General features: G+C 41.7%; 1 protein-coding gene across 3 annotated transcripts in view; it reads right to left on the minus strand.

Moving 5' to 3' along the window:
• zbtb20 (zinc finger and BTB domain containing 20) overlaps positions 1 to 15,149 on the minus strand; it is a 55,349-nt gene extending 40,200 nt beyond the window's left edge. Inside the window, exons 1-2 of one of the 3 annotated variants that reach the window (XM_055935319.1) lie at positions 14,704 to 15,149; positions 10,957 to 11,063 (exon numbers count right to left, since the gene is read on the minus strand). The gene's annotated coding sequence lies outside the window, so the exon portion shown is untranslated. The other 2 variants (XM_055935318.1, XM_055935320.1) reach the window with 2 other exon arrangements.
• Between the last annotated feature and the right edge of the window lie 293 nt (positions 15,150 to 15,442).

A 15,442-nucleotide genomic window follows, 5' to 3' on the forward strand; every position in this document is an offset into this window, starting at 1 on the left:
TTTACAACCTTGGTGCACACAGGTTGGGAGAATACAGCCCTGATCACGCATAAACACAGTTCACTTTCATAGCAGCCACATTGTATTCCTTCTCGCATCAGCTGTATATGACAGGCCAAACCATATCATAACCGCTACACACAGCCTACATCATTGTCACCCTATTAGCTAAAGTAACATCATTGTCAACATAGCTAATATAACTAAGGCGTTTGTAAACCCGTTACAGTAACGTTACAGTGTATAGTCAGTAAACAGTTTATCAGTTCCATTGGCGGGCCCCGGTGGCAATAACACCCCTTGTACTTTTTTCCTAGTATTAATTAATTCGCATTCATGACATGTTATCATAAATACTTACGCATATCTCAATTGTCTTGAATATCTTAACAATAATTAAGATCGGAACTCAAAACAAAGTTGAGGATCAACCATTAATTATTCTCAAACCATTGACCAAGTTAATCTTGCAGTAGGCTTACTACATACAGTACTAGTAAAACCAGTCAATATCAGGATGTTGTTTGAATCCCATGATTGGTTGCCTTTCAATATGCTAACTTTATTGGGTTTGGTGTTTCACAAAGTCATTCAAAAGATGAAGCATTTGACCATTCATGGACAGTCTTTAAAATACTTTAAGTCAGAAGCAGATAGTTGCACAAATACAGTCTTATTATTTAGGCATGGCAGGTGTCCATAGCAACTGCTAAATTTGGAGGAGAAAAAAAAGGAAAATATATATTCAAGAGAAACAGTAATCACTAGTTCTATAGGACGTAATGAGGAATCTGAAAAAACAATCATAGATTTTACATTCAAAGCGCGATGTCATTGCTTTACACCATACCACACTCCAAAGCCATACACAACATAGACTTCTGAAGACGGGTATGTTGTATGAAAGAGATACAGTGTCACTGTATCTTGTTAGCTCTCATAACCTTTGACCTCTCTATAATTGTTATGCTTGCAGATGAAATCTCGCCTTACTTTGGTGCCAATGGCCTGCTGGCCAGTTTCTCATGCAGCTTCTGTAACGATCTACAAAAGTTTAGTCCCAATTACACATTGCATCAGAGATAGAGAAAATTTAAAAAAACACACATACACAAACATACACTTATAAAGTATTTGTCATATAGGAAACAAAGGTATTGTTTTCTGTTATTCCAGAATAGGTAGATGCATACTGACAATCTGAAAATATAAGGTCTTTATAAACTTGACCATAGATTAATAACTGTGTTGCAAGGGTAACTTGTTAAGAAAGCCAGCTATTTCACAATAATGAAGCCACGAGCCAGAAGCTCATGGCTTGTTTCAGAAAATAGCAACGTGATTTAGGCTAATAGCAAGGGTGAACTATCAAGAAACAAACATACTGTATAATCTGTGATGACTACAGTGTTGTACTAAAAGTTTACTAATCCATTAAACCATAAACCAATTTATAATGACAGAGGGACTCTTAAAAAGTCCCTAAATAAGACAAATTTGACAAACCTGGTAAAATAAAGTTTAAATTATATTATATAAAGAGGTATGTAGGCTAATCGTGAACACACATATTTTGTCGTTGATCAACAGAAACTGTCAAGAAAAGCGCAACAACCAAATTATGAAATAGTTAAAGCCTAGCTGCTATCATCTTCACAAGACGACATGTCAAATGTACTGTATTTCTTAAATCAATACATTTAATGACAATACATTTGAGTGTGATTTAGGCTAGGTAGCAAAAAAATATAATTTGCACAACCACTAGATAATGTGTAAGGCTGTTGCAGACACAAATAGTCAGTGAACAAATAAAACCTTGACCAAATAAAACCTTCAGAAAGTATTCATACCCCTCACCTTATTCCACATTTTGTTGTGTCACAGCCTTACATCTTTTCACTCTGTCATTTAGGTTAGTATTGTGGAGTAAGTACCATGTTGTTGATCCATCCCCAGTATTATCCTATCACAGCCATTAAAAGTATGTAACTGTTTTAAAGTCACAATGGGCCTCATAGTGAAATCCCTGAGCGGTTTCCTTCCTCTCCTTCCTCCTCAAATGAGTTAGGAAGGACGCCTGTATCTTTGTAGTGACTGAGTGTATTGATGCACCATCCAAAGTATAATAAAAAAAACTTCACCATACTCAAAAGGATATTCAATGTCTGCTTTTTTATTTTATTTTTACCCGTCTACCAATAGTCCCCCTTCTTTGTGAGGCATTGGAAAATGCCTCACTGCTTGACTGAGGGACCTTACAGACAATTGTATGTGTGGGATACAGAGATGAGGTAGTCATTCAAAAAAAATAATGTTCAAAACTATTATTGCACACAGAGTGAGTCCATCGAACTTATTACATGACATGTTAAGCACATTTTTACTGGAGGCAAAAGAAACGCACACCTGTTTAGGCAAGGTGCTGGCTAGCGGAGTAGAACACTTGAAAAAGAAAAGGAGAGGCGCACACTCTAGGAGCTCAGATGCAAAAATGTAATAACCTAATAACTACTGTTTCAACAGACGAGCTGTCTTCATCGGGGTAGAATGACAAACACTGCGGGTCACTAGTTTATATCGTTTCAAAGGACACACAGGTGTCTTTAATCATGGCTGGGTGTGGCTTGATTTCATTGGTTAATTTACAGATATAAATAGAACATATAAAAAGCATGAAGACCACAAATATTTACAATGGATAGCAAAATCACAATAATTAAAATGTTTACTCCTGAACTTATTAAGGCTTGCCATAATAAAGGGGTTGAATACTTATTGACTCAAGACATTTCAGCTTTTCATTTGTTATTAATTTGTACAACAAAAAAATCAAAAAACATAATTCCACTTTGACATTATGTACTATTGTGTGTAGACTAGAGACAAAAAATCTAAATGTAATACATTTTAAATGCAGGCTGTAACACAACAAAATGTGGAAAAAGTCAAGTGGTGTGAATACTTTCTGAAGGAACTGTATATGTCATTATGCCAAATATTTCCTTGGGCTAAATGTAATTGTCCTTTTCAGTGTAAAATGTCCTACAGCAGGCCACCATAGCTTGCATGAACATACTGCCATGTATTATCCCACGCAGCATAACAATCGATAAGAGATTAAACACGTAAGACAATCTACTTTTACTGTGCTTGACATGCAAGTTGATAAAACATGTAAAGGCAAGTAGAGACCAGAAATTCTTAGAAACAAACATGTTTCACTTGAAAGAAAAATAACAGTGAGTCTGGATCGTTAGGCCATATCCCCATTGTTACCTGTTCTCTCTTACCCTTACAAGAAAGCACACTTGTCAAAATCTCCCTAAAATGTTAGCTACCTAGATGTTAAATTGTCTGAATCAGTCAGCACACATTCCTAAAAATAATACCGGGAAGCAAGCTTCTATAAAGTGTCTATGATCAGTATAATTTGATAATCGTGATCCATTTCATGCAGGAAGTGTTCGTAAAGAACAATAATGCAAAAATCGAAGACCATCTGTTTCTTCAGTGGATACTCATTAGGAAAAGATAGATTTGTTTGTGCATAAACAAAAAGGATTACACAATAATAGAAGGTCTAACTGTTTTCATGGGTAAAACAAAACATCTAAAGATATGACTGTCAGCTATTTCCAAAAAAGGTAATTGTTACCCTATTAATAATAAAGTAACAATGAGGTGTGGAAAGTCCTAATAGCCTTTACTTTTGTGGGTCAACTCTGGCTTTATAACACAAATGCCATTGTGTAGATAATACGTCTCAGGTTTTTCCACTGCACACCAATGTCACTGTGCCTTTTTTAATGAGCTGTAGGCTAGTCCGTCATACAATTTTGGCCACTATGCTTAGAGTGTTTTTCACTAGCATGGGGCCTAAAAGGCTTTTCAGGAGGCCTAGGTGTAAACAAATAGAATATAAACTTACTCTGGCATTATCCACAAAAAGTTACAGAAGAGTCTCTATTTTATTTATTTTCTTAAACCATCTCCAGATACTTTCCCTTTTGAATACACAGTGATCTAACCATGACTTGTAGAAAACCATATGGGTAGAAGGGTTAGCTAAGGACACACATGCACCTTGGCAAACATACAATTTCCCTATTAGAAACCAAGATACATTTTTGGCATCAGTGAAATGCCTGAGCCCTTGTGTATGTTTAAAGAGTAAGATGGAGTAGAAAGTATTTACATGCCCCTGTCTTTAGCCCAAATAAAATACATGTTTAAGGAATTCAAGCACATCACAATAAGTTTGACAAAGAAAGTACAGAGACACTACCGTACAGGCTAAAATTGATTCTGAAACAATAAATGGCTGTACGTTACAATGTCCTTAGATCTTCACATGAGAGAAATGACAATCTACCTTAAAGTTCACTAAATATTTTAACAAGTGTTAGTGCTATGTTTGCCAATCCTATAACACCCCCACTGTGGTATTTTTGAGGAGAGTGCTGAGAAAATGCATGGTTTGAATAATAATGTTTATTTTTTGTTTTTTTACTCAAACATTGTCTAACAAATCACATGACATAAAAAAGTTAATGTTATTTTCTATGGTGCGGCTTGGCTGCAGTGTGGGTTTGGTTGAATTCACCCTATCTATCTGACGATCAAGCCGATTCACTGTACATTTTAAGAAGCAGTCACCTTAGATCTGGCACAGAAAACTGACTGACAGAGTACTGGCAAATAAATAAACTAGAATATTGCCTAACTGAAATCCTTTCAACAAAGTCTCACCTATACTTGATGAACCAGTTGGGATTTGCCATCTCAAGTATTATTTGAGTTATATGACCATTTCTCAAGTCAGGATTAGACGCCTAAGTGACTGTCACAGGGTAAGAATGTTAACAGCAGCCAGCAATCTGCTCAGATACCTTGAACGCCAACTAACCAGTCAATTACCAGAGTTTGGTAGTCTACAAGCTTGTCACTATTGTGACGTTTAATAGTTTTGTCAAATAAATGATCAAGCCTAGTGATCAAATAGTGTTGTGGTTTTACCCTCCTCCACATTTTCCATCAGTAACATGTGTTAACAACTCTTCTTCCTGTGAAAATAGAGTAACTCCCATAGCAGTGGTTGTAGTACACTTAGCAATGGAAGGCACATACCCCTCAACTTTCTTTCCAACACTTTCACATGACGTAGATACATGCTTATTACCTCCTTGGCCTACTAGGCATATGTCCTTGGCAGTAGTCAAATAATGGTTGCTAATGGCAATGACACTACAATACGCTAAGTACAAAAGTTTTAAACCACAAATACAAAACTAGGCATGCTAAAATAATTACAAATCATACCAACAGTCAAAATACAAGTCCACCAACTTCTATGTAGCAGAGAGCGGCAACATTTCTGCATGTAGGCAAGGCCTGTGAGAGAAATCTGTGTCACACAATTTAGGGAAAATAGCACTATTAAGCTTAAATCATTTCATAGAGGATATGCTCAGACAATTACTACTGAATAAAATATTTTAATATTTTACTTTTCCTCCTGTAACAGTCCTGACCTATTTATGTTAGTTTTTATGTGTTTTTGGTCAGGGCATGTGTTTTGGGTGGGCAGTCTATGTTATCTGTTTCTATGTTGGTTTCGGTTTGCCTGGTATGGCTCTTGATTAGAGGCAGGTGGTTTGCATTTTCCTCTAATCAAGAGTCATATTTAGGTAGGGCATTCTCACTGTTTGTTTGTGGGTGATTGTCTCCTGTGATGTCTTCGTTATGTTCGATGTATTCACTTTTGGAGCTGTTTGGCTGTTCGTATGTTTCGATGTCCGTTCCTGTTCGTGAGTTTACGTTCGTCTATGTAAGTTTATGTTCAGGTTGCGTCAACGTCGTTTTGTTATTTTGTAAGTTTTGAAAGTGTTTTGTTTTGTTTAGTCTACGTCGTATTTGTAATAAAAATGGCTTATTTCCCTGACTCCGCATTTTGGTCCGAAGATCCTTCTCTCCTCACCTCGTCCGAGGATGAGGAAAGCGACAGCTATGACAGAATCACCCACCAAAATACAGAGACCAAGCGGTATGGGAAAAATCGACGGAGCAACAAGGACTTTTGGACTTGGGAGGAGATCCTGTCTGGTAGAGGACCCTGGGCGCAAACTGGAGAATATCGCTGCTCTCGTGAGAAGAGTGAGGCAGCCACAGCCCAGGAGCGCTGGTATGAGGAGGCAGCTAGGAGACGTGGATGGAAGCCGGAGAATCAAGCTCGTAACCGGAATTATGAGGGGACTCGTTTTGCACGGAAGCCCGAAAAGCCCGTGAGTAACTCCCAAAAATTTCTTGGGGGGGGGCTAAAGGGTAGTGGGCTAAGGGCAGGTAGGAGACCTGCGCCCACTTCCCAGGCTAACCGTGGAGAGCGGGAGTACGGGCAGACACCGTGTTACGCAGTAGAGCGCACGGTGTCTCCTGTACGTGTGCATAGCCCAGTGCGGGTTATTCCACCTCCCCGCACTGGTAGGGCTAGATTGGGCATTGAGCCAGGTGTCATGAGGCCGGCTCAACGCGTCTGGTCTCCAGTGCGTCTCCTCGGGCCGGCATACATGGCACCTGCCTTACGCAGGGTTTCCCCGGTTCGCCTACACAGCCCGGTGCGGGTTATTCCACCTCCCCGTACTGGGCGGGCGACCGGGAGCATTCAACCAGGTAAGGTTGGGCAGGCTCAATGCTCAAGAGAGCCAGTACGCCTGCACGGTCCGGTATTTCCGGCGCCACCTCCCCGCCCCAGCCTAGTACCTACAGTGCCTATATTACGCACTAGGCTACCAGTGCATTTCCAGAGCCCTGTTCCTCCTCCACGCACTCTCCCTATAGTGCGTGTATCCAGTTCAGTGCCTCCAGTTCCGGTCCCACGCACTAAGCCACCTGTGCGTCTCCTAAGTCCTGTACACACTGTCACTTCTCCCCGTACTAGTCCTGAGGTGCGTGCCCTCAGCCAGGTGCCACCAGTGCCGGTACCACGCACCAGGTATAGAGTACGCTTTGAGAGTTCAGTGTGCCCTGTCCCTGCTCCACGCACTAGTAGGAGGGTGCTTATCATTAGCCCGGTGCCTCCAGTTCCGGCACCACGCACCAGGTCTACAGTGCGCCGTATCCGGCCAGAGCCATCCGTCTCCCCAGCGCCATCTGAGCCATCCGTCTCCCCAGCGCCATCTGAGCCATCCGTCTCCCCAGCGCCATCTGAGCCATCCGTCTCCCCAGCGCCATCTGAGCCATCCGTCTGCCAGGAGCCTGCAAAGCCGCCCGTCTGCCATGAGCCTGCAAAGCCGCCCGTCTGCCATGAGCCTACAGAGCCATCCGCCAGACAGGAGCCGCTAGAGCCGTCAGCCAGACAGGAGCCGCTAGAGCCGCCCGCCAGACAGGATCTGCCAGAGCCGCCAACCAGACAGGATCTGCCAGAGCCGCCAACCAGACAGGATCTGCCAGAGCCGCCAACCAGACAGGATCTGCCAGAGCCGCCAACCAGACAGGATCTGCCAGAGCCGCCAATCAGACAGGATCTGCCAGAGCCGCCAGCGAGCCATGAGCAGCCAGAGCCGTCAGAGAGCCATGAGCAGCCAGAGCCGTCAGAGAGCCATGAGCAGCCAGAGCCGTCAAAGAGCCATGAGCAGCCAGAGCCGTCAGTGAGCCATGAGCAGCCAGAGCCGTCAGAGAGCCATGAGCAGCCAGAGCCGTCAGAGCGCCAGGAGCGTCGAGAGCCGTCAGCCTGCCATGAGCGTCGAGAGCCGTCAGCCTGCCATGAGTGTCGAGAGCCGTCAGCCTGCCATGAGCGTAGAGAGCCGTCAGTCTGCCATGAGCGTCGAGAGCCGTCAGCCTGCATGGACCTGCCAGAGTCCTTCAGCCGGGATCTGCCCCTTGTCCCGGTGTTGCCCCTTGTCCCGGTGCTGCCCCTTGTCCCGGTGCTGCCCCTTGTCCCGGTGCTGCCCCTTGTCCCGGTGCTGCCCCTTGTCCCGGTGCTGCCCCTTGTCCCGGTGCTGCCCCTTGTCCCGGTGCTGCCCCTTGTCCCGGTGCTGCCCCTTGTCCCGGTGCTGCCCCTTATTCCAGTGATGGTCCTTATCCTGGTGCTGCCCCTTGTTCTGGTGCTGCCCCTTGTCCCGGTGCTACCCCTTGTCCCGGTGCTGCCCCTTGTCCCGGTGCTAGCTGTTTATTTAGGGGAAGGTAGTGTTAGGGTGGTCAGTAGAAGGGGTAGAAAGAAGAGGGGAGTGACTATGGTGGTGCGGGGACAGCGTCCTGAACCGGAACCACCACCGTGGTCAACTGCCCACCCGGACCCTCCCCTGGACTTTGTGCTGGTGCGCCCGGCGTTCGCACCTTGGGGGGGGGGGTACTGTAACAGTCCTGACCTATTTATGTTAGTTTTTATGTGTTTTTGGTCAGGGCATGTGTTTTGGGTGGGCAGTCTATGTTATCTGTTTCTATGTTGGTTTCGGTTTGCCTGGTATGGCTCTTGATTAGAGGCAGGTGGTTTGCATTTTCCTCTAATCAAGAGTCATATTTAGGTAGGGCATTCTCACTGTTTGTTTGTGGGTGATTGTCTCCTGTGATGTCTTCGTTATGTTCGATGTATTCACTTTTGGAGCTGTTTGGCTGTTCGTATGTTTCGATGTCCGTTCCTGTTCGTGAGTTTACGTTCGTCTATGTAAGTTTATGTTCAGGTTGCGTCAACGTCGTTTTGTTATTTTGTAAGTTTTGAAAGTGTTTTGTTTTGTTTAGTCTACGTCGTATTTGTAATAAAAATGGCTTATTTCCCTGACTCCGCATTTTGGTCCGAAGATCCTTCTCTCCTCACCTCGTCCGAGGATGAGGAAAGCGACAGCTATGACACCTCCTCTGCTTGAACTTTAGGTAAAGGCTACTCTTTACATGTTCATATTCCAAAGGGCTGCTACTCTGTTCTTTATTTGACTCTTATTATTATCTATCCTGATGCCTAGTCACTTTACCCTGAACGCATGTACATATCTACCTCAAATACCTCGTACCTCTGCACATTGATCTGGTACTCCCTGTATATAGCTCCACATTGATCTGGTACTGGTACTCCCTGTATATAGCTCCACATTGATCTGGTACTGGTACTCCCTGTATATAGCTCCACATTAATCTGGTACTCCCTGTATATAGCTCCACATTGATCTGGTACTCCCTGTATATAGCTCCACATTGATCTGGTACTCCCTGTATATAGCTCCACATTGATCTGGTACTGGTACTCCCTGTATATAGCTCCACATTGATCTGGTACTCCCTGTATATAGTTCCACATTGATCTGGTACTGGTACTCCCTGTATATAGCTCCACATTGATCTGGTACTCCCTGTATATAGCTCCACATTGATCTGGTACTCCCTGTATATAGCTCCACATTGATCTGGTACTCCCTGTATATAGCTCCACATTGATCTGGTACTCCCTGTATATAGCTCCACATTGATATGGTACTCCCTGTCTATAGCTCCACATTGATCTAGTAATCCCTGTATATAGCTCCACATTGATATGTTACTCCCTGTATATAGCTCCACATTGATATGGTACTCCCTGTATATAGCTCCACATTGATATGGTACTCCCTGTATATAGCTCCACATTGATCTGGTACTCCCTGTATATAACTCCACATTGATCTGCTACTCCCTGTATATTATATAGCTCCACATTGATATGGTACTCCCTGTATATACCTCCACATTGATCTGGTACTCCCTGTATATAGCTCCACATTGATCTAGTACTCCCTGTATATAGCTCCACATTGATCTGGTACTCCCTGTATATAGCTCCACATTGATATGGTACTCCCTGTATATAGCTCCACATTGATCTAGTACTCCCTGTATATAGCTCCACATTGATCTGGTACTCCCTGTATATAGCTCCACATTGATATGGTACTCCCTGTATATAGCTCCACATTGATATGGTACTCCCTGTATATAGCTCCATTCTCGTGTATTTTATTTTTATTCTTCTTGTGTTACTATTTTCTTTTTAAAATTCTGCATTGTTGGGAAGGGCTCGTAATCAAGCATTTCACTGTAAAGTCCTCACCAGTTGTATTCGGGCGCATGTGACAAAATTAAATTATATTTTTTAAGTATCATTAAGAGGACATGATATGGTAATGTAAACTTGTTACTGAATGTGACACATCTTCAAATTGTCAGGATATATTTCAGGACTAAAATTAGCTATTTGCAGCATGACATCTTACAGCGTGCTCCTGAAAGGCCTATAATGGGCTTTCAAAAAAATTACCAATATTGTCATCCGTGCCCCAGATTACACACGATTATACGTTTCTTAGTTGATTATAGCCTAATGCTCAAATATCATTACATAATGTGTCGGGGAGCCTCAGTTTCACATTTACTGATTTACTCAGCCAATGAGAACAACACGGCTGTTGTTTAGCTAATTGAGGGTTTTCTATGTCTTCAGTTTAAAGGCTTGCTGTGCTGAAGAGAAGGGGAGGCCCCAGCGTTCTGCGGAGGGGAGGCACTATAAGAGTGGGTCCTCCATTTACAAATATCTCAATATGTCAATATTTGAGTGACCAGTTGCCAGAGAGCTGACAGCTGGGCTTGCTAACCCTGCAGAACACTCTCTGCAAGGAGGCAGCTTTGATTGAACATCAGGCCTAAGTTGGTTGGATGTTGGAACTATGAAAACTGAGAGGCTGAAACCTTTCTATGTGCTTGAGCAAAAGAGGAGAGGAAGTCATACTAAAACTGCAAATACATTTTTCCTCTAGCTTTGTAATAGTTACAATCCATTAACAAATACATTACTAAACAAGATTTGGAACCCATTGCTTGATTATGGAATTAACCACATAAACAAGCACGTGGTACCATTGAGATCTGAAGGGTATAACATTACATTTTCATCATACTTTTGTTCTGTTAGCACAAATAGGCTACATGGCTTACCTTTCAATTTAAACTGGATGCCTCCGAAACCTCCCCACATGGCAATGACATCCCAGATCACATTTGATGTCCTGGCAGTGCCTTCGTGAGCCAATCCAGAACTATCGCTATGGACAAAATACTGAATCAATTATTATATGAATCAAAGCTTGACATCTTGCATTTAATAGTTTTTTTTTGTGATTGCTCATATGAAGAGTTCTTGTAAGACATTGGTTTGCAAACAAACTCCTTCAACTCTGCTAGCCTCTCTAAATTGTAGCCAGAATAAACAGGTTTTTCCTTCACAAACTGAAAATATGTTGTGATAGTTGTAGGTACTATGTAACGATGTGCATGTAGTTACACTGTTATTGTTATTACAATTACAATGGGACAACTGGGCCTGTTTACTATCTGTTGTGGTTCAATTAATGAACTCTGTATGAAAATCAGATTGAACAGAAACGGAACAGCATAGATGGATGTTGGATGCCAAACTCTCTCTAAAGAATAGGCCTAAATGTGCCAGCAAACAGGCTTCAATTGCAATGCTTCAACATACTGGCACTTATTACAACAACTACAATTTCATCCATCATAGCATACTCTGCACACATCCTCAAATCACTACAATAGTGGATGTTTTCAGTCCAAACTTGCCATATCAAACCAAAATAGTTCAAATAAAATAGCATCTCTCCATCTCACCATCAAAGGGAAAATGGATCATGATACAGAAAAAGTAGAGGGTACAATTATTCTTTATAATGTACATTTGAGTTATGAGTTTTATCTTAGCTCAAGATGTGTATCTTGAGGCTCCTTGTCAACAGGCATTTCAAACAAAGGATACCTCAATGCATGTTTGCTATACTATAGTTCAGCATACATGATACTATTCTTCATGATGTATATAGAAAACAGCCTATGATTCACGTGATCATTTAGTGAAGACCTATTAGCCATATGTAGGGTTATACCAATTTCAGGATTCTGTGAAGGGATTGTTATCCAAAGTTTGCAGGACTTAGGCCTCCAATGCAGTATAGGCCCAACAATGAGACATGATGGCATCAGTCCAAAGAAAGGCTGCAAATTAATTTTGAATATGTTTTCACTTTATAAAGGCTTGTGTAAGATTTAGGTTACACCTGCCAACTATATAACCTCATGAAAATCACAGAGTTATAGGTGCTTAGTAATTCACACCTCTCTGAAAGCACAGACTGCATACCAGCAATTTATGGCACCCTCAATAATATTAATAATAATAATAATAATTGAACAGCCATAGTGATACGTTACTTCTGGGCCCAATTGTTTTTATATATCCACAAAATATCTGATCGCAATTTAACGTTCATTGGGTGTGGTCTATGACGTCACAAGAACGACCAAATGACGTGTATTAGGAGGAGATGCGACACGCAACACACGCATGTCAGTAGCAGCCAGTGTACATGTGCGGTCAAAACGTGTGGCCGGTCATCCGTCACAACTCACAGTGCCAAGCAAAGTTTCTGTTGTGGAGTTACCGGTATATCAAGCTATATAAAGTATTATTATATCCTATTAAATATAGTCTATAGGACAGAAAATACTCAATAGTAGGGGGTGAATGGGATACAAGCCGAACCGAAACAAGTTCTACTTAAAAATGTAATTATCCGAAAAGGACATTGTGAACAATCTCTAACTGATTCAATAAAGTTTGACATAATGGACGACGTGATATAGCCCTACAAGTAGCCTATTATTCACCCAAAAAACCCTTCAACCTGCAACATTTGTACCATTATGAAAAATCTGATATTTCAAGATTTTTTTTTAGATGTTAGATATGATCATATAGTGTAGTCCGAGTTTGGGCTAATATTGAGCAAGTCAACACATAGGCCTACCGAGGGGGCTCATACTGAGTCAATCGTGCCTCCAAGGTCATCTCTTTGAGTGTTTCAAATGTGCTGTCAACTCCCTAACCGGTGCTGTGTGAGTCCTATATTTTGCAATCACCTCAAAAGATTCGAAGATTGATGTTTCTCTGCCGTTTCATTCTTATAGGCTATACTCTTAACCTTGATGACCAAGTCCGGTGCTGAAATCCACATGCCGCGCAGAGGCAACAGTCTCAACAACTTTGAGAGATGGACAGGATGTTTGTCCAAGTGATCAACTGTCTAATCAACCGTCACTAAAATTGTTAAAACTAATAAAACTGTTTGTGTTTTCGGGGGTAGGCCCACATCTCAGTGGATAAGACAACCTCTTGATGAACAAATTCACTGTCTCAAGCACCCGTGTCCTGTCATTTATAATACAAATCGGACGGTCTCTCAAAGGCCACATTTATGGGTGAAATGGTGAGAGGTAGATTATAAACTACTCATATATTATTTCTCGATTAAAATATTTTTAAAATGGTCCCTCTTCTAATTTCCTATACGGTCATGTGCGTTAATATAGCCTAGCTGGAATTGCGCAACACAGATCGTGACAATAAAAGAGGGCATTCATTTTGTAAAACATGGCACCAAAATCCAGAGCAGATGGACAATCTTTTTTTTATCGGTGAACTAAATCAGCACTGTCTTTTATACTTTTAGCGGGATATTGGCTCAAAATGTAGGCTACCTTTCTGAGTCAGGCAGATGTTAATGTATAATTTAATTTGACAAATGTCAGACACCATGCATCCTAATTTTAACTTCTGGTACAGCGTGTGCCAAAACATTGGTTGGAGGGTTTTATTGCAATTTTACTTCTATTTCGTGCCAACAAGTGTTGACTTGATAAAGGTTGGGCAAATTTGGGCATAGTCCGAGAAAATAGCTAACAGACTGAGTTACAAGGTGGTTTTAAATTGCATGCCCGCTCCTTTTCATTCACAAATTAAAGACCATTATAAATGTGTTTATTCCGCTTTTCTTACTACACCGCCTGCACTGGACTCCAGATGTTTCGAGCAAATTATCCTTATTTTGTCTCATCCATTTTTAACCATGGCGTCTCATTCATAATGACGTTTTCAAACAGACAGAAGTAGAACTGAGTCAACACAATTCATATCTCTGTCAAAAATCGGAAGGAGTAAAACTAAGGAAATAAGCATTGATGTTGAGAATAATGACAGATGACAACCTGGGACGTCATGACAGTGTGCAGCGCGTCTTTTTTGTCGGGTGCAATGTAAACGGACCAGGCTATTGTAAAACTAGACTGTCTGCAATCAATAAACCCCACAATAGCATATGTCATTCTGCATTTAAGTTCTAATTCAATGAGCCTCTGGAATGAAATAAAGTTTTTGATTCTGATGTATATTTTGGTGGGAAATCAAGAAATGGAGGCAATGGAACTCAGCGGAAAATGTTCCGTAGGCTATGTTCTAAGCTTCACTTACTATTAAGTTTTGTATATCTCATATATTGGGAATAACTGTCGTTTCTCTTCTTATAAATAGCCTAACATAGATACTATTAACACCCGCCCCTTCCCTCACTTTTCCTATTTCTTACCTGCTGTCCTAAGCTTGTTCTCCAGTGGCGACAGCGTTTCGCAGCTTCCCCGGTTTTTCCCCGGCAAGGCTTCGAGTTTTTTAATATTTTCCCTTACTTTGTTTCATTTCTCACTTCCATCTTCTTTCATCTCATCAATAAACACACGCTGCAGCCTACCTTCATAGAGGACCTAAACGAGTTTAAAATGTACCCACCCATTTTTTAACTATACGTTGAATATTTTGGACAGGCACGCCTTTTCACTTACGATTGGAACAGAGAGCCATCTCTTGAGCGGTGTAGGTTGGAAGATATATCGGTCAGCGTGGTTTTGCCCCAATCATTGAGTCGTATACCCTCTCTACGGAGCGCGGTGGGACGGTGAAACTGGCTCCATTGGGGCTCTGAAATAGTAAATGTTCCTCCTACGCAGACGGGGAAGTTGTTTGATCCAATATGGACAACCGAAGGCTGTAGTTTCTTAAATAAATTCTGCTCTCTGGGTCTTGAAATGCTCATCCATGCAGAATGTATGTCTTGTTCGCAGAATGTTCTCTAAGGAAATCATTGTTATAGAGGTCATCAAGTGTTCATTTCGTTTTACAAGCTTTTATCCGAAAATATAATGAAGCAGGCCTATATTGGAATTATGACTCTTGGTCTATAATTTAAACAGAAGCACTCTCTCAAGTCTCAATATTCCATCCTCGATCAAAAGGGCAGTCAATTGAGAATTATGTCGATCATGTGTCTGTACTTTGCATTGGACAATGCCGTTGTCAGTAACCGCTACCGATTGGTTTGCAGCTTTATATTGGATGACGTACCTGCCTATCATTTTTAGTACCAACAAGCTAGATTGCCTGCCGTGTCTTTTACTTTCTACGCATTTCTATTTTCTCATTTATTTATTTTTCAACGTCCCTAGCTGACCTCAAGCCAAGTGGGGGGGGGGGGGTGGTGACGGTTTAGCTGGCCAATCAGATTGAGTAAAGCAATATTAAAAA

Source organism: Salvelinus fontinalis, chromosome 10, assembly GCF_029448725.1.
Source record: "Salvelinus fontinalis isolate EN_2023a chromosome 10, ASM2944872v1, whole genome shotgun sequence".
Taxonomy (NCBI): Eukaryota; Metazoa; Chordata; class Actinopteri; order Salmoniformes; family Salmonidae; genus Salvelinus; species Salvelinus fontinalis.